Source organism: Vidua chalybeata, chromosome 8, assembly GCF_026979565.1.
Source record: "Vidua chalybeata isolate OUT-0048 chromosome 8, bVidCha1 merged haplotype, whole genome shotgun sequence".
Taxonomy (NCBI): domain Eukaryota; kingdom Metazoa; phylum Chordata; class Aves; order Passeriformes; family Viduidae; genus Vidua; species Vidua chalybeata.
Genome location: NC_071537.1, coordinates 18908234 through 18927180, shown reverse-complemented (window position 1 = coordinate 18927180; position 18947 = coordinate 18908234).

Sequence of the window (18947 nt, the reverse complement as noted above, 5' to 3'; positions counted from 1 at the left end):
AGACAGCAAATCCCTTAAAGTAATCACTAGATTCAATCTCCACCAGCACTGCCCTGGCTCTCCATTCCCGGCAAAGGCAACTGGAAGGGCTGCTTTTGAAGTGTCCTCTCCTCCTCCTGCCTTGGAGACACGGCTGAGCTGGAGTGCACTGGGTGCTCTGGGGTGGGGGGATTGGGTTCAGGCTGTCTGCATCTGCTGCTTGGGTCACAGATATAAGATCATTGTCTCTGCCTCAGTCTCCCCAAGAAGTTTAAGGAAGATCAGGGACAGTTCCTACCTCTATCTGCTTCTCCTTCATCATGGTGACCTGCTCTATCTTCCCACCTCCTGTTTGCATTAGGCCATCCTCACCCCAGAAGAAAGGCCTCTGACTAAACCTTCCTATTCCCCCTTAATTTTTTGCTTTTGGCATTTCCTATAAAGTCCATAGGAGGGGGTCTTTGGTTTGGGTGAAGAGTCTCTCACTAAGGGCTTATCCCAGGCCAGCAGGTGCTGGAGCTACTTAGAAGTGCCTCCAGCCTGTGTCAGCTGGCTACATGGGACATCCCAGTTACTGTCACAGCACCCACCACAGATACCCTAACTGGCCCTAAAGCAACATGAACAATTGCATCAGCATGTCCCAAAGCAATAGGAAGATCTTCTCCACACTATGCAATTGAATTTTGTGCTGTGGACATGATCAGCCAAAACATGGGCTGAGACCAGTCAAACTCATTTCATCCAGGGCACAGCTACCAAGCAGAAGTGCTGGACCCAGGCAGGATTTGAAGAGGACTGAAACCGTGTGGCTGAGCCATCAGGCAGGACTGGCGGCAGGTTGAGCTTTGCTTGGGGACGCTTCAAGTGGACAAAACTCCCTCCTGGGTTGCAGAGTCTCAGGAAAGGAAAGCTGCTCAGCTGAGATTTGCTCTCTGATGGATTTTGGCCATCTCACACTGAGCCCAGCTGTGCTCAAGCCAGGGAGCCCTGGCCAGGCACAGCACATAGGACACTGCTGGCAAAACACTACCTTTGCCCAGAGTGCTGCCCGTCCAGCCAGGGCACTCCCTTGCTCCAAGGGTGGCAGCAATTTATCCCAGGGCCAGCTGTGCCCCCAGCTGTGTCCTATTACAGCAAGACTGATGGTATTTGCACTCCTTAAAGCCCAAAGTGCTCCACGTCTTGGAGCACTGAGCATTTTAAAAACTAAGGTGTTATGTATGCTGAGAAAAAGCTTGAGAATTTGTCTAGTAGAAGATAAAACCCCAAAAACTGAAATGTGAGGGAAATGAACCCTTTATTTAGTCTTAAATTATTTTTAAGAATACTATTTTTAATTATTAATTATATTGAAACAAAATGTCAATGCTGTGATGTTTAGCACAGTTTAATTATTTTGGTGGTCTAATTCAAGTAGTGGAGGTAGCTGTGCTCCCTCTCCCAGGCTGTCCTGGACTCGGTGTAGAGAGCAGCTGCAGAGGCTGATGCTGCTTCAGGGGAGCTGAAGGTCTGCCAAGGGGCTCAGTCTCACTGGAACAGCAGTGGTGAGATGCAGGAGATGCCACAATCCTGCATTTGGCATCTATTTCTGATGGTAGAAAGGGGAAGAATTTTTAGTTGTTTTTTGTAAGTCTCCAACTGTCTGTTTTGGGATTCTTGAGCTGGAGTTTTCACATTTCTCAGGTCTGGCAGCAACAGCATTTTGAAATCATGGAACTCTTCAGATATTTCTTGACCAACTGGAAAGGAAAGACACCATTGGTTTCACTGGGGTGAGCTGTTTTTGTTACTCCATGACAAATTAAGTAAGAAGATTACAAAAAGTAGGAAAAAAATAATAGTAGGGATCCAAAATAAACAGATGCAATTAATTGCTTTTATTTACTGTTGCAAGAGGCACCCAGGCCTTTCTCTGAGCTCACAGAAACACCAGCAGCTTTGGAAACATCAGCCTCCTCTGTCAACATCTAATTCCAATTAAATGCAATACTCACTTTCCTGGAAACAAGCCTGTTTTTCAAACCAAAGAAGCTGGAGGCAAAGTCTGAAACAAAACTGTCCCAAACATGTTTCAAAGTATTTAATTACAGTTCTAAAAAGCTATTAAAAACATTCTATGAAGCACTATCTAAAGAAGTGAGATGGAAAATTGTTTATCATGTTCCTCAAATTTTGTTATTGTTACTGACAAAACCTCAGTAACCTCATTTAATAAATTTACTAAATGAATGCAGAGAGAAGTAAAACACATTTTATAGCCAGAACTGGTACCTTACCTCACTTGACCTGCTGGCCAATACAGATCTCTTCTGACCTTTGCACTGAGTACTGTGATGTGTGTTTGACTATTTGTTCATTTCCCAGAATGACAGGCAGGGCTTGAGGACAACAGCAGATAGAGAACCTGCCACCATCTGCAGTAATTTCTTCCACTTTATTAAAAAACAAAACAAAAACCCAAACAAACAAACAAAAAACCCAAACAAACAAAAAAACGAACAAAAAAACAAACAAACAAAAAAACCCAAAACAAAACAAAACACCAAAAAAACCCAAAAAAACCCCCACCAAAACAAAAACGCAACAAATTTTAATATAATATGTCTAAGTTTAATTTCCAGAGTACAGAGAAAATCTGAACTATCCTAAAAGAACTTGTACAAGTTATCACAGAAGTCAGAGAAAAAGTGAAAAATAAGACCTTTAACACTCCTGCTTCCTTCCATCCCAATACCAATGCAACAGATGGATATGAAAAAAGAGGTTAAGAAATGGGGGTAATAATTCCAAGTCTGGCTCACAGATATCTCAAAAGTTTCTTGGTGTCAATGCAAAGTGCTCAAATAACAGATTTGTTAAAACAGAATGGGCATTAAAAATGTCAAGAAAGAATTTGACATTTCTTCTCTTAAAAGATATGTAAAAGGTATGAGATCAAAAGAAAAGGAAACTAATCTTATCTAGGCAACACACAGAATTCAAACCTGAAAGGGCTGAAATAGTCTCGGAAGGTCCGGCTTCCAGTGCAGTAAGTGAATTTCAATTGTTTTGACTGTAGCTTTGCCTTTTGGACCAACTAAATGCATCTTTAATAGTGCCTTAAGTCTGTCAAAACATCCACCAGCAGCCCAAGAAGGAGTATGTGCTGCTCACAGCCCTGTACAGAACATGCCCTGTGCTAGTCTGCTTTAGTCAAGTGGCTCCCAAAACAAAACCAAATAAAGGCTGGGGAAATGCAATAGCTTTCATGAGATCAACTAACATGCAATGGAAACAGACATGGAATTTTTAGCATTTTGGCTCTCTGAAAAGGCAAGAAAGGTGCTGGTGTGCCCAGAAGCCTCTCTGTTTACTATTGTGTTTAGCTGTATCAGTCTGAGATTGTGCCATTAAAGACAGTATTGACACACCAGAAAACGCCAACAGTGGTGCGTGGACCTCTTTGCTGTAAGCTTGATTTTGTAACCTAGCACTGTTCCCCCACGCTGTTCTGTGCATGGGTGACACACACAGAGCAGCCTCCTGTGAGGTCTGCTTGTGCTTTACCAGTACTGAGAGTATCCTCACATTTGTAGGTTCTCCATAAGGTTCATGCAGGGACAGCTCAGTGAATCCTTGTCCACTGCAGTGAACTGTGGGATGGGACATACATCATACATCATACATCATACATCATACATCATACATCATACATCATAGGAAGTGACTTGACCTGAGGAAGCAGACCTGAAGAACCCAAGAAAAATCTACTTGGGGGCTGCTTAAACAGGTCCACTGTTGCACATACATTTTCTTTCCTTTTCAGGCTCTCAGTGCTCCCTTCATTATTATTATTATTATTATTATTATTATTGGGAATATTTGTAAACAAAACTACAATTCAAGTTGTAAGAATGAAGCATTAAAAAGTCTGCTCAGTGACATGCTTCAAACTTCTTTAGCTGAAATTGTTCACAAGCTCTGCAAGAGCTCTAAATAACTCCAGCTAACTTACAACTGGATCTTCTTCACCCAAGTCAGTTTGTTTGGCTCTAGTGCAGAAAGACTGGTTTGCAGCCCCTTTTGTGAGGCTGACAGCAGGAGGTTTAGCTGAGCGATTTGTCCAACCCTGTGATTTTTTCATCTCTGATTTGCTATGCAGTCTGATGACTGTGCAGCTCTGGGTTAGCCTGTAATTTGTCCCTCTGACGAGCCAGCCTGCTGTGTCAAAGCCGGCAGATGGTGCTCCCAACTTGGCCTGCGGCTGGGCTGCGGCTCAGCACTCCTGTGGAAGAGCATCCCTGGATTGCAGGGGTGCAGGGAAATGCTGCTCTTCTAGGCATGGCCATGTCCGGCATGGCCATATCCAGCACGGACAACAGGCTCTGCACAAGATCCAAGCTTAAAAATTCTCCTTTCCTCCTCCCTGTTTCTCCAGACCACGTATCTTGAGGCCTCAGAGTAGGTAAAGTCCAAAGATGATTCTGACTGGTTGGGTCACAGCAGTGGTGTGGAGCTGCTGGTGGCTGTGCACACAGCTGGAGGTCAGCAGTGCCAAGGTGCAGCTGCCAGCTGTGTGCTGCAGCACACTTCCCACAGCCAGCCACTGTGGTGGCTGATGACACTCCTACCAACACCTGGCCTTAGCTCAGGGATGAGCAGATGCTCACCAACTCTCGGCAGGAAGGTGGATGTAAGGCTGTCAGCAGTATGCACAGATCTGTATCCACACTTTCTCACTGGTGTGCCTTTTAACATGTCCTGGGACAAACCCCAAGGTCAAGGACCAGCAAATCTGGCTCAGCTCTTTGCCCTACAACAGCAATGAAAACTGCACTGGGGTATGTCCAGTGAGGTCCTTCCTCTTTGCCTACAGCTGACTATCATGACTAACCTTCTGCATTTATCTGGAATGAGTCAGACCTGTAAAATCATGAGACCAGCCTGAAAATAATAGTGCAAGCTATTTGTGTCCAAGTCTTTAATGTACTCTTGGGGCTTGTTTCCTCTGGAAATGGCAGAGCTGGGAACATGCTGTTCTCTTGTAAAAAAGGCAAGCTGGGCTTCAGGCAATTGGACTTTCCAATGAACACCCAATGTCAAAAGGCTTGCCAGAAATTTTGGGGGTAGTGACACTGAGCAGGCAAATAGGGCCTCTCTGTGTTGAGCAAAACTTGCTGAGTGTGTGTCCAGGCTGTTTGCCTGAGAGATCTCACACGTTCAGTGTTTGTACATTAAAATACTGAATCCTTTTTGCTCTGTCCTTGGCTGAGAACTCCTCTTGGCCTTGCGTGTAATACTTGTTGCTACTCTTCACGTTGGGAGTGGCTGCTTTTTAGTGGTGAACATCAGATCAGCCCATGGGGTGTGGTGGCTCCCAGTGAGCTGTAAGGAAAGCTGAATCATTTCCCCATAAAACCCAGGGTGCAGGATCTGGCTCCAGCTCCAGCGTTCCCCAGTGTCATCTGCACTGACTAGGACTATTTCTTTTGTCAGAATAGTCAGCCAGTCCTAATAAATGGTGATGATGATGATGAGCTTGGAGGCTGAATCAGGGAGCCAAGATGAAGAAATAACTCCAAGATGGTCAGGATAAACTGGCACCACAAAATCTATAACCAATCCTTTGCAAATGTCATTGCTGACAGAGCCACTATCAGGCTTTTCGTCACAATCTTAAACACAAAGCACTTTTAATGACGGTTGTTGGAAAAATGTAACAGACAGACTGTTGTTGGACAACCCTGACCCATTTTATAAGTGTCCCAAGAAAGAGGCATAAATAATAAAGCATTACTTTTGTTTGCCTGTTTGGAACAAGCCCCTTGGCTTTCATACTGCCAGCCTGGTCAAGGTTTCACCACTGACGTGGGCCACCACAAAGAGGTGCTTTATTTAAGCACAACACTCTCTGAAGGAGATGTTTCTTTTCCCACCTAAAATGAACCAGATATTTCAGTTACGAGTTAAGAGCATGGTCTGTGTCCTAATCAAGATTTTCGCCGAGTCCTAAAAAGCAGAAATGCGGAGAGTGAGAGGAAGAGAATTGTGGCTAGAAATAATTAGGGTCTTTTTGAGTGCCACTGTTGAATCACAGGTAGGAAAGAGGGCTTTGTGCTGTCAGGTGCTGCTGAGAGGAGTCACTACATGGTGACAAACTTTTGGCTTGTTATGTTCATTTGTCACAACTGACAGCAGTCAAGCCTACTTTGTATAAATCTTTTACAAAGTCCATCACCACAGCATCCCAGGACATGGGCTACTGAAACCCCTCAGTATACTTATGAAGTGTCAGCTGTTGACTAGAGGCTGGTAACTGAGGCATGACATAGATAATGACTTGCCCAGACTCAGACAGCCAAATGGTGTCTCATATGGTACATTTGAGCCGAAAACAAATGAGGATATAGCCTGTTAATGGTGAGAGGAGGGAGCTGATGGTGCCTATACAACAAATCACTGTTCAGAAGGAGGGTACCTTATAGCAGAAGATGCAAGAACATCCTGGCTTCTGGTCAGAGGTTGCTGTGAGCTGAGACCCCAGTACACGGGGATGGCACTGCCTCAGAAGTACAAGAAAATCCTGTATAAAATCAGCTCTTCCCAAACACTGGCATTTATGTGGGGACCTGTATCTGGTGTCAGAATGAAAATCAACATTCAAGTTTGCACTGGTTTCACATTAACATATGCAAAGTAGGAATGAGCCCTACTTTGTGAAGGACAAAGCATTCCTTGCCATGAGAGAAAGCAGCAAAAAACCCCAACCACCACACTAGAAGACACTATTTATATAGCTTCTTTATACAAATGTTCATATTTATCCATCACAGGGTGGTATTTTTTGGAATAATGTACTTTACGTAGCTTTATCCTTACCCATTGCCACCGTGAAAGACAAGCTAACTCCCAGACTTTGTGTTGTCAGATTGCAGTACCCTTTTGGAGACAGAGCCCGACTTTTCCTCTCCTCAGTTTTGAGAGATATAGCAATATAATTCAGACTTCATGCCATCTGGGTGACCAAAGGGGAGTCTGTAATTCAGACACATTGTGCCTGCAGTTCCCTGTCCGACTCCAGGGTGGCAATGCTGCCTCAGCTCTTACTCTGGCTAATAATGCTCGCTGTGCACTCTGTGAAGGGATTTCTTTATTAGCACCACTGAGTGCGCTGAAAGATGATTGCATATGGCAGGAGTCATTCTTACAACCACGGTCTGCCTGGTTTTGCTACATCTGAAGCCTTGCGTGTAGCTGCTGCAAGAGCCCTTACCTGCCCATGGATTGCAATCAGGGGAAGAACAGAGTGTCCTAAGAAATTACATGTGTCTTGTTTCTGGGATGCTTTTTATTGTGAATATTTACAGATGGTGTCAGTCACTGGTAGGTGGTTATGCTAAGAGGAGATAACAGATCCCACCCAGGACATAGGCTCTTCTAATTCCAGCTCAGCCTTTGATCATGGATAAATTATTCCTCTTTCACATGCTTCAATCTCTCTCCCCATTCAAATGTCTACTTAGACTGTAAGCTTTTGGAGACAGTGGGTGTCTCATAGCGTGCAGATACAGAATGTAGTACTGATACTGTACAGAAGTCCAGAACAATGGAGACCTTGATCTTGATGGCAGCCTTCACACATTATCTTAATAGAAGCATCCAAATCTATATTTGAAACAATTTATCTGAACAATCTTTTGGCTGTACTGACTCCAGATCAGACACATGATAAAAAGTGACAGAGGAAACTGTGTATGTTAAACCATTTTATGTCTTTAAAATGGCTGAAGATGTAACTTTTGCAGTCGGAGTGGAGGTGAGTGCCCTCCAAGTGGCAGCGCGGCACCTCAGACACATTGTATGTGCCATTTCCATTGCCGGCTAAAAGATTTCTTCTGAGTAGGGAAAAGAAATTAACTGCGAGTTTTGGATCCCAAAGGGCAATTTTGTAGCAATTGTGGCTCTCTGCAGGGAGCAACTCCTTAGAGGGCTGAGTACTACACTGGTACCAGAAAAGGAACTGGTATCTCCCTTAGGAGGGAACACTCTACCCATCTGAAGAGGGAGCAAAAACACAGGTTTGAGGAGACTGGACCCTCCAGCCTCCCAGTCCCTTTTCCATTTTTAAGTACATGCTAGAAACACCACGGGAGATAGGAAGCATCAATTCTTAAGGAAAATTCCCTTTTGACTAAAAACATCTCTCAAAGGACATTTTAATGGGGAGGTTTTGAGCATAAGTAGTGTGAGGACCATTAATACTGTTTCACCATCATTAAGAGAGTGAACTTCCCATCTTGTGTGGCAGAAGAGCCAGTGTACAGATCCACAGTGTACCTCACCTCCAAGAGTATATCTTCCAGTTTTGCTGGGCTGCAAGGAGAAGCCTGTGGGCTGCCTCTAGCAGAGAATTTATTTCATTGATGTACTACTACCTCTCTTAACCAAGACACCAGTCAGTCATTCAAAAGACCTGGTAGTGCTTCCTTAGGCCAGTTTGGTGTCTTAGGTGTCTCCTCCACCCCAGCTCAATAGACACATATCCAACACTGTGAAGGATTCTCTGGCAACACCAGGCATACCAAAGCAACAGTGAACCTCTGTTCCTCATTAGCTAGCCACTTTCTAATCCAAGCCTTGCTATTTTTATCCAGCTGAGATTTCTTCACTCCTTTATTAGATAAATAATGAGGCAATCTCTCAAATGTCTGGCCAAAGGCAAAGCAGTTTGCAGTCATTTCTGGCCCTACTGCCAGAAATCAAATGGCATTTTGCTTGCTAAGCTGATCCCAGTAACAGGTTCTCCTCTCAGAGGAAGCATCTGGATATCAGGACTCTGTCAGCATTCCCACTAAACTAGGGGTCTCTTTCCCCTTCTCTCCCAAAACAACTGCATTAATGATGTAGTAGAGGAGAATTCAGCAGCATCCTACCATGTCCACCATCTTACCAAACACCAAAGGAGCAAGTGCCTTGTGTGCCTCAAGGGAGGTTGTAGGACCTCCAAAAAATTACTCAGTCCTCTGAGATTTCTGCCCTCGATGTCACAACAAAAGGGAACAGTGTCCAGTGACCTGTCCTCTTGTGACCTTACCCCCAGTGTGCCCTAGATGTGATACCTCTCATTAAGAGCTGAGCGACTCTTCTGGCTTGGACCACCAGCAGACACAGCTGGGGCTTCATCTGAGGTGTGTCAAAGCACACACATCCAAAATGTGCTAAACCCTATAATAACAGGGAGAAGGTGGCCCCAAATATGTTGTTTGTAGCATCAGCTAAATGCTAATTTGGAGCTGGTTTTCCTCCCACTTTGCTGGGCTATCTTGACAGAACAAAAGCCAGAATTCCTGAGGAACTAGCAATTACTATCAAGTTTCCCAGGGCAAAACTCAGAAAATATCTTAAAAAAACAACAACAACAACAACAAAAAAAAAAAAACAAAACAAAACAAACAAAAACAAAACAAAACAAAAAACAACAACAAAAACAAACAAACAAACAAACAAAACAGTCATAAAAATTTCTGATTTCTGAAAAATAAAGAGTCCCTCCCCTCTGAAAACTCTGCTTCACACTGTCTTTGGTAGGATTTCCAAAATCACCTGTATGTAAAAGCCTTGGGCTGGGTGTCCTTTATGTAAGGCTAAGATGGTGGATCATTCTCTTATGGTCAGTGAAATATTTTAATAAATTTATTTCAGGCCTAGTTAGGGGCTCAGCCTATGCATTTTAGAGTTTGCACTGAAAGTAGCACAAGGTGGAAACTACTCTGCTGAAAAAAGGTAGCCTGACCCCCACTGAATCTCTGCTATGCTATGCCTTATCCCTCCTTTCAGGTGGGGGGATTTCTAGGGAATAGAGGGCAGCTGAGCAGTTGGACTTTCCTATAAAAGGAGACTACGGGGGTAGATCATCTGGAAGACTGGGATGGGGGATTTAGGTATTGGTGATAGGTACTAGGGAAAGGGTGGGTTGCAGCAAAACTGTAATGCAGGTTTGGAGATTAAGCCTCAGAAGCTCTGTGGTTTGGGCCATTGTTTAAGGCTGGTAAAGCAGCTGCTAGAGAAAAGGGGAAACAGATGAATTTGCATACTACTTATTATAACTGTGGAGGGGAAGGGGAGCAAAGCAATGCATGGTCTGCTCTCAGAGAGGGAAGCATACTTGGTTGAGTAGAGACCTGCCTTTTTTAATTCTCCCTGTTTCTATCTCTTTTCTGTAACTAGGTATGCTCTGGATAGTGTAAAGGAAAGTTTACCACTCTTATACTGGGAGCCTGAAGCAACCCTGATCCCCCAGAGCCTATAAATGTTTCTGAAACTCAGGGTCTCCTGCTGTTGTAGAAAATAGTGCCCTTGTCCCTAGCCTTGCATACAATGAAGGCTTGTGAAAGTCTCTCTTCTGATGATATGGCAGTCTGACCTCCCATGTGGCCTTTCTCTACTTATTGTTGGGATATCATCAGGGTCTAGAAGTTTATGAATTACTTCTGGGGACAGAGCTGCTATTTTAAGTGCCTTTATTCCCTCTTCCAGAGGCACAGGAAAGCTATGGAGCCAGACCAGAGACACTTCTCTGAGGAGAAGGAATAGATGTAACTGGGGTTTAACTTGAGTAGGTATATAAATTACCTCATACAGGTTCCCTTTTTAGGTCTCTGAACATCTTAATAGTTCATTGGTAGGCTCTTCCCTATGCCAGAGCAAGTCTGCTGTGGGATCTCTTTGGGCAAGCCAGGAGTATTTCTCAGCTGATGACCTCTCAGATACTGGGGTGGAGGGGCAGAGCTCCAGGAAGTGCCATCAGAGGTGCTGGAGACTGAGGCCATCCTCAGATGAGGTCTGTCACTGACCTGCTATCTTGGTTGGGTGATGTCATCCTTAGTGAAGGTTGGTGTGCTGGCAGTGCCTGGTCAGGACACTTCACTGAAGTAACCCCTTGTTCCTCACATGTCAGAGAGCGTGGGGGTGCATCAAACAGCCATTTGCCTGGCACCACTCTTATCTGAGGGTCACTGTTCTCAGGTTTCTGTGCTCAGCCAAAGATTTGGCAACTCCTTGGTGCTTGTAACCAAACAGAAATCTGGCACTTGTGTTAGTGTGACCAGTTATTCCTTTAATGGATACAGCAGGACTACAGGCTGCAGCAGGGGTTTGTTGCATAGGGCTAGGAGCAGTGGGGCTTAGTAGTTCTTGTGAAGAAGGAACAGGAAGATATGGAAGAGGTTGCTCAGCTGATCAATGCCAGAGTGGGAATAAGCTCCAATTCATGTTTTATGCATCAGGGAAAAAAAAAAAAAAAACAAACACATTTTAAAAATTCTCATTAGACTTTTAAAGGGGTAAAGGGGAGTGGGAAATTTCTGCCCTATTGATGGAGAAGGTGATATGCTTGCCTTGTTGCATACAGAGCCAGACCAGAGACACTTCTCTGAGGGAAAGGAATGGAGATAACTGGGGTTTAACTTGAGTAGGTGTATAAATCACCTCATACAGATTCCCTTGCTCTGTAATTAATTTAGGACCTAAAGTGATGGGATTTAATCTTGGTGTTCTTGCTGGCTCCCCTCTGGCATTTGTGGCAATATAGCCTTGGAGAACTCTCACTTGATACCCTAAGGCTTTCTAGATGCCACAAGAGGTGACATCTGTTTAGGTTGCTGGCAGCAGCAGTGGGGGAAGCTTTAGAGGGCACTGGAGCCATGCCATCAGCTGCCATACTTGCTGGTGCATGGGGAGAAGTGAAGGCATGTTGCATTCTGAAGCTGGGAGGTTTCTGCTACAAGTGTGAGGATTTGACAATGTTTTGGCACTGGTAGAGAGGATTAGAAATTAGTTCCTCTAGCTCTACAGGTGCTTACACCCCAAAGGCTTTCCTTAAAGTCTGAGGCAGAAGTGGAAGTAACAAAGCTAAGCTAAGTTTTCAGGACTGTCTCAGCAGGACTGATATCACGCATTTCACACAGATGAAAGAGATTAGAGGAAAAAAGAAAAGCAAGAATTGAGAACATTGAGTGAGTAAAAATTCATTACTAATATCATTAAAGCATAGCTGAGCCAGCTCATTTCCCTGTTCTTCAATCACACACTATTTGGCTTCTTTCACTTGAGCACTAAACAAATCCAACAGCTGTAGGCAATGTGTAGGCTCAGGAGGTCCCACAGCCTGAGGGGCCTTCTTTTGCCCTCAAAAGGAGGTGCTGGGCACAAAAGCAAACATTTCATTATCTGCCCATGCAGCAGGTGGGAAGTCAGCTGCTGATTGCAAATGTTTGCTGACCACAACTTGCCAGCTCCAGCTGCCAGAACCCAGAAAGCTCTCAAATCCAGAACCTCATCAGTGATGACAATGGTGGGGGAGGGGAAACACTGGAAAAACTCTGTTGCATGTCTTAATAAATCATAATGTTGCTGATATCAGTGTGCTGGTACTGAAGGAGTTACTGGAGGCAATAAGCTCATCAAGCAGGAAGCTTTGCTTGAATGGCTGGGCATGAGCTAGCACTGTACTAGTGCACACTTGGAGGTCAGGTGTGAATGAAGGATTTCAGTGATCAGGCTGAAACAGCACCAGAAAATCTGGAAGGAAATTTCATCTGTCAAAGCTTTTGTTTCTTTAGTTTAATCACTATCATCATGTTTTGGACAGGTTTGAAAATACAATCCAGTGGCAAGAGACTGCATTTGATTCTCAGCTTTGCCATGAATGCTCTGGGCTGCCTCTTGCAAGGCAGCTCTCTGCCTGTATTTGTAGATGGGGATTTTGCCTCTTGGGTTATAAACTCTCCCTCGGGAGGAGCTGCAAGATTGTGCAATCTGCTCAAAATTTTCAGTACTTACATGGAAGAAGGGCTTCACAGAAGGTGAGGTTATTGGTAGTTATTAAAAATATAGGTCCAGATATAATCTGGCTGTTCTTCTATAGCATCTTCAAAGCATCTGCTGCTGGCTGTGGTTAGTCAGAGGATACCTTTGGTCTGACACAATAAAGCTAGTTTTGTTGCAATAGGTAGTCAAACAACCTCACATTCTTTTTATAGATGGAAAAATCTGGCTGTTGCTTAATTGGAGGTACGAACTTCAGAGCCCTGGAGAGATGGGAATGCAGATTACCTGGAGGCAGATTAAATGGGAAGCTTATTAAAATGAATTGTCAGGGGTCTCATTTATTTGCAGCAGTGTGACTTCCAACACTTGTTACTTTTCTGCTTTAGAAGTGATGAGTTTGCACAGATTCTCTGAACTTCTGTGGAAGCCACAAGGCATGTGGAGATGCTTTAGTAAAACAGCAGACTCAAGCAATGCCCATGTTTGCAGAGTGACTAAGTAGCAGAGTTGGGTCTGCCAGTTCATGGTCTCTAGCCATGCATTGAAGCATGAAGGGAAGTCAACATGTGGGTGATGGAGCAGAAAGCACTTAGCTGGCTCTTATGTGGGATCTTCTCCTTTTGTACAGATCTTGCCCTTACAGACATGCATGTGGTTCCTGTCAAGTCCCTCCACAGGGCTGAATTTGACTGAATTTCCTATCGTATATTTCTGGGGGAGGAACATGTACCCCACAGCTACCAATTCTCTCTGGCAAACAGTAGCATGTGTTTCACTGGGCTTTCCACAAACCATTTCATGGTTTGTTTCGCCACAGAAGCTGTCCTGTGCTAGCACTGTCTGTCCTAGCTGGATCTGCAGGTGCCACCATGAAGAGTTATGCGTGCCACACTCTCTTTAACATGTTTTTCCCACACAAGTAGTATAAGGTCCTATTTTCTTTGATATGGAATACTCTTGGGGAAAACTCAGATTACAACTACTATTTCTTAAAATATCTTTTATTCATCAGCTGCTAATAGAATCAAGGTGTTATTAGTAAAGCAGATAACTATTCACACAAGACATCACTCATTCATGTTCACTGCTAGTGGGAGCAGCCATTAGAAGGCCAATTGCAATGTGAATGCTTGGAAGCAGAAGGTCATCCTGACTCACCACTGCCTTCTGGGCAGGTCTTTAGAAATTCCTTCAGAGGGCACTTTGTTTCACCACATGCATACATAACTCTGTATTCTTAATCTCTGTAGGGCAGCCACTGCCCTCCTGGGTGTGATCCAAGTTATACAACCTGTTGCAGGTTCTAATTTGTGCTGGCAGCCTTGTAGAGCATTAAATGCTGGTGGTCTAAATTTATAATTTTTTGCAAATCCATGAGGATTAGTTATCTCTGAAGCTTATCAGCCCCTAGGAAACTTTCACCTAATATATTTTAGCATAGATCTGCCTTGACTTCGACCTGTAATATTTCCTGGTAACTATTTCTCCATCTGAATCTATAGAACCATACAAACTTGTACAAAGGGAGCTTCTTTGATACCAGGAGGTAGTATTTAACTGGGGTGGTGGTGGAACATGTATGTCCTCTGCAGAATATGTGATACTGTGGCCTAAGGTGGGCTCAAATTCATTTGGAATAAGCTGGATGGATACCAGTACTTGGGCACACTGATGCTGTTACCTTCCCATGGATGGAGTTGACATTTACCTACTCCAATTGGTTTAAGAGCCTGTATGTGACACATAGAAAGACTGTGCCACAGCTCCTCTTCATGTCTTGCAGGCTGGTTGGGGCTCTCCTGGTGATCCAGCTCTCTCATACATGGAGTGATGACCTCCTCTGACAGCTGTGTTGTAATGCCCAGCATGGTGAAGAGCAGAGTTCCCTGCAGACCCTAGAAGGGTTAGGGAGGAGCAGTGTAACTGCGTAGCACCCAGTAGATACCAATTTACATCTCTGTCCTATATAGGAACTTATCAGAGCAGGATGGCCCAAGCTTTCAAAGCAGGAGAGAGCTCTGTGGCATCCCAGCCATATGGCATGCAGTGCTGGTTACTCATGAAAAGGTTTGCTTGGGGCTTTCCTATATGTGTGGTTAATGAGAGTCTGCTTCTTTAGCAGGTCTCAGTCTGGCTCCTTTTTGAGCAGAACTGGCTCACACTGGTGCCTTTGCTAGTGCTCCTGGTTTGCTTTCTGTGGTCTTGCCCAGATGAGTCTTGGTCTTCTGCTGCTAAAAGAAAAAACCCTATTGCTGGCTGCACAGCAAGCATCTCCAAAGAAATCTGAGCTATAGATGGTGTAGAGCTGGCCAGCCTGAATGTAAAGCCAGCAGCTAACCTGGAGAAAGGAGTATTACCATCCTGGGTGCCCACAGTGAAGGAAAAGGGTAAGTGCTCTGACATTCTTCCTAAATCCAGCCTTGCCTTTTCACTTCCATGGAGTTTGGCCCTCTGAAGAGGTTCCTGCCCTGAAAAGCCAAAGTGGATGGGAATAAGAGTTGGGTTAAAGGAGCACTGAGATAGAGAAGTTTGATGCTTCCTGATCACCATTATATGGGCCCTTCCCTACTGTAGGATGCCTCAGATCTTGTTCCCTGTCTTACCAGGAGGGCTGGCTTTCAGTGCAACTGCAGCAGACCCAGTGGATCTGATCTATCAGCAGCCTGATGCTCTGATCCACATTACAGCCAGCAGCAGGGCAGCCAGGATGCATGGGGGAATCTGACCACTGTAACCAGGGAAACGGGAGTAGTGGACTTTTTAGGAGGAACCAAATGGAGAAACATTCTGAACTAGTAAATTCATTCACCACATAGCACAGTGAAGAAAACCAAGAGAGTTGTGCTGCTGTGTGTGACAGCTGACTGTGTAGCTATTCCCTGGGATGGGGGAGGTGAAGTTGGCAGGTGTGCAGGTTAGCATACATTCCACGTCTTTCCGTCGCTGGCGTTTGCTGTTAGTTTTCAACAACATTCAGAAGTCCTACACACAATTATAAATTTAAAACATGTGGTAGTTTGTATATCGTATGGTAAAAAGTATAAACCAGCAGGAAAGTGTGAAAAGGCCATACTGACACGTCAGTGAAGCAGAGTCACTAGCTGTGTATTAAGTGCTAAGTGAAGTGCTACAGGTTGTTTCACAAAGCTAAGTTTCTTACCCAGCTTACTACAGAGCTGTCATTTGGGAAATCAGAGGCATGTGCAGCCCTTCTTGACAGACCATGCTCTGCATTGACTTCACTGGGGTTTGCAGTGCCAAGTGCCTTCCCTTCTTTATTTATTTGTCACTGTGATAGACGCCCTGCCAGCCATAGCAACTAAAGCATTTGTTACCAGTCATGCCCTTAACTGGAATTAGCTCCCACCCACTTTTCCCTGTCGGTTCAGTCAAACAGCTCTTTGGTAGCCAGGTTATTTCTCAGCCTCTGCTGCTGGTTTCTCGCAATGGTACTCTTGTAATTGCTATCTTGCAGTAAGAACATTTTTGTATCAGTGTCCCTGTCTCCCCCAACAGGAAGAGCTGCCTAACCCTGTCCTCTAAGCCACAGAAAAGCTATTTGCAAATACATCAGGAAGGAGGCACTTTTTCAGTGGTTATAAATCTGAGCTTTTACTGGGAGGTGCTTTATCTATGCCAGCTAATCTACAGTGTCTCAGTACTTTACACTGAGGATGAGGGTAATTATCTTTAAGCTAACTCACTTTCTAAGTGAGCACTGTTCTCTTTCACTGCTGCACTGTGGCCTCCTCATGACCAGGAATCAGTTCTTTCTCTGCAGTAGCCTTCTCACGGAAGGGAATTGAGTACATTTAATAAGCTAATGTGTTCTAAAGTGGGGTTTGTGTTAAAGATGCAATACCTGATCACAGACTGATCTTATATTTACTATTTACTATTTTATATGCCTGGAGCACTCTTATGCATTTAAACATTGATAGTGAAGAGCAAGCACACTTATAAGGATGTGTGTGGTACCACCCTTGGGCTAGAGCTGATGTCATGAGGCCAGGAAAGCTCTCTGCCCTGTCTCTTGGGAAGAAGAAGAAGAGGCCGGAGGCCACTGGCACTAACACCATACACTGTGCCCAGGCAAACATTTGGGTTGGAAATGTCTGTATGTGCTGGCCACATGGGAAGGAGGTGTATCTTTAGGGTGCAACAAAAGGGCAAGGAGGCTGAGCTTAGAGCTCTCCTGTGCCCCAGCTTAGTGGCTCTACTGCTGCGTGGCAGAGCAGCACTGGGCAGGAGATGCAGAAGTGTTTCTCCAGCCAAACGGAAATCTATCACAGCACAGCCCATACTGCAGCTGAATGAAAGTAACTCACCAGGGCAGGGAAAACTCAGCTAAAGGGTTACTGACAAAGATGTGTCAGGCAATTAGTGATCCTTGCAGAATGTCCTGTACCTGCTCAGATAGAAGAAGGAGCTGACAGTAAGAATGCTGTTAAGAAATTAAATGTGTCCAGTTCTCATGGCAGAAGCATTTATTATCAGTCTGTGCTGTTCTGTTAGCTCAAGGCATCCAGATAAGGATGAAGGCACAGAACAAGCTAGAAGAGCTGTGCCTCAACCCATCAATCATTCAAAAGCATTATGTATGTGCAGTTGGAACTGATTTGAGTCTCTTGAGAAAAAAAAAAAAAAATTCTGCATGCAACTCATGGGATAAGGTGGCTTCACTGTTTCAGTGTCTTTCATTGCACAGGAGTTTTGTTATGGCAAGGGTTTCTGTAGTAGCAAAGGATGGGATACTGTGCTCTGGTTTTCCTCAAAGGCCTGAGGACCTGCCTTGTGAACTTCAGAGAAACAGAAATGGCTGAACTCTAAGTAAAGCAGGTAAGATGGAAGGTTTCTATGACAGCTCTTTGTCTTAAAACATCCCTAACCATGCTCTGGCTTCCCTGTGCTGGATGTGGAACATGAACACTTTTGTCCACAGAGGACAGCAGAAAACCCAGGAAGGAGGAAAGCAGAATTTTCCCAGTTCCTGAAGGATTAAGAGACCTGCATATCATCACGTAGGAAGTCAACAGCAGAGTGGGAACCAAACAAATTCACTAGTAGTGATTCAGACTAGAGGCTGGCCCAGTGCATATAAAACTGCATCATCTTTCTGACTGGATAAATTCCACTGGGAGAGCCACCTGCCAGCAGAAAATGTGGTCATCATAATTGAAACACTGTTTGAAACTAGAAGGAGAAAAAAGATGTTCTGGACATTTTGAAATTTCCTGGTTTGGGTATTCCAAAATGAAGTGCTTCTAGATGTTGCTTGGAAAAGACTCTTCAGCTGTATTTGTGTGCAAAGGAGGTGATCTTATATACTATTACATGGAACAGAAGGAGTCAAATCAAAGACAAAGGAAGGTAAACACTTAAGGCTGAAACTGCCTTATGAACAATCAACCACGTAAGAAAGCTATGAGCTTTTTGTCTGTTTTCAGATAAATCCAAAAAGTTTTTGTAAATTTTTCCTTCAATTTTTCACCTTTCTGAATCCAAATGAAAGCTAGTTGTGAAACAAAAAATTTCCCTTTTTGATGCTTCTCTATTATAACCTCTTATGCTCTGCTAGCATATGACTCAGCTTAATTGGCATTGGAGAGACTAGAGACAAAGAAAAATCTCATAAACACAGAAAATAAATCCCACACAAATATTAAAACAAAGCTACTGCATTGTTACTAGCAGTTCTAGAGATTTATTTCCTGAAAATTCTCATGTCTGCAGTATCTTCCACAGCATCAATCCCAGTATGTTACGTGGTCATTAGTCCAAAGAACGTATTCATTTATGAGTCTGAGATGGCTTTGTTAGTCAGGAGTGGCAAACTCGGTTATGAGCCTCTTTCCCAAAGATGCAGTATTTATTATGTGTCATCAAACCTCTTGATAATTTGATGGCTGGCCTTCTTAGAGGCTTGGAGTGCTCAAACAAAGCTTGTGGAAGAGAACTGGAAGATCTGGGAGGAATGACGTGGAGGAATGGGAGTGCTGCCTCCAAAACTGGGTGGGATCATGGGATCCACAGTGATTCCAGCCCCCTGTGTCCCCATGCTGTAACAGGGGCTGTCATGAAAGCAGAATTTAGAGCAGGGTAACTACTGACAACTAATCCTGATCCCGCTGTACATGCCTGACATGTCATATTTTCCA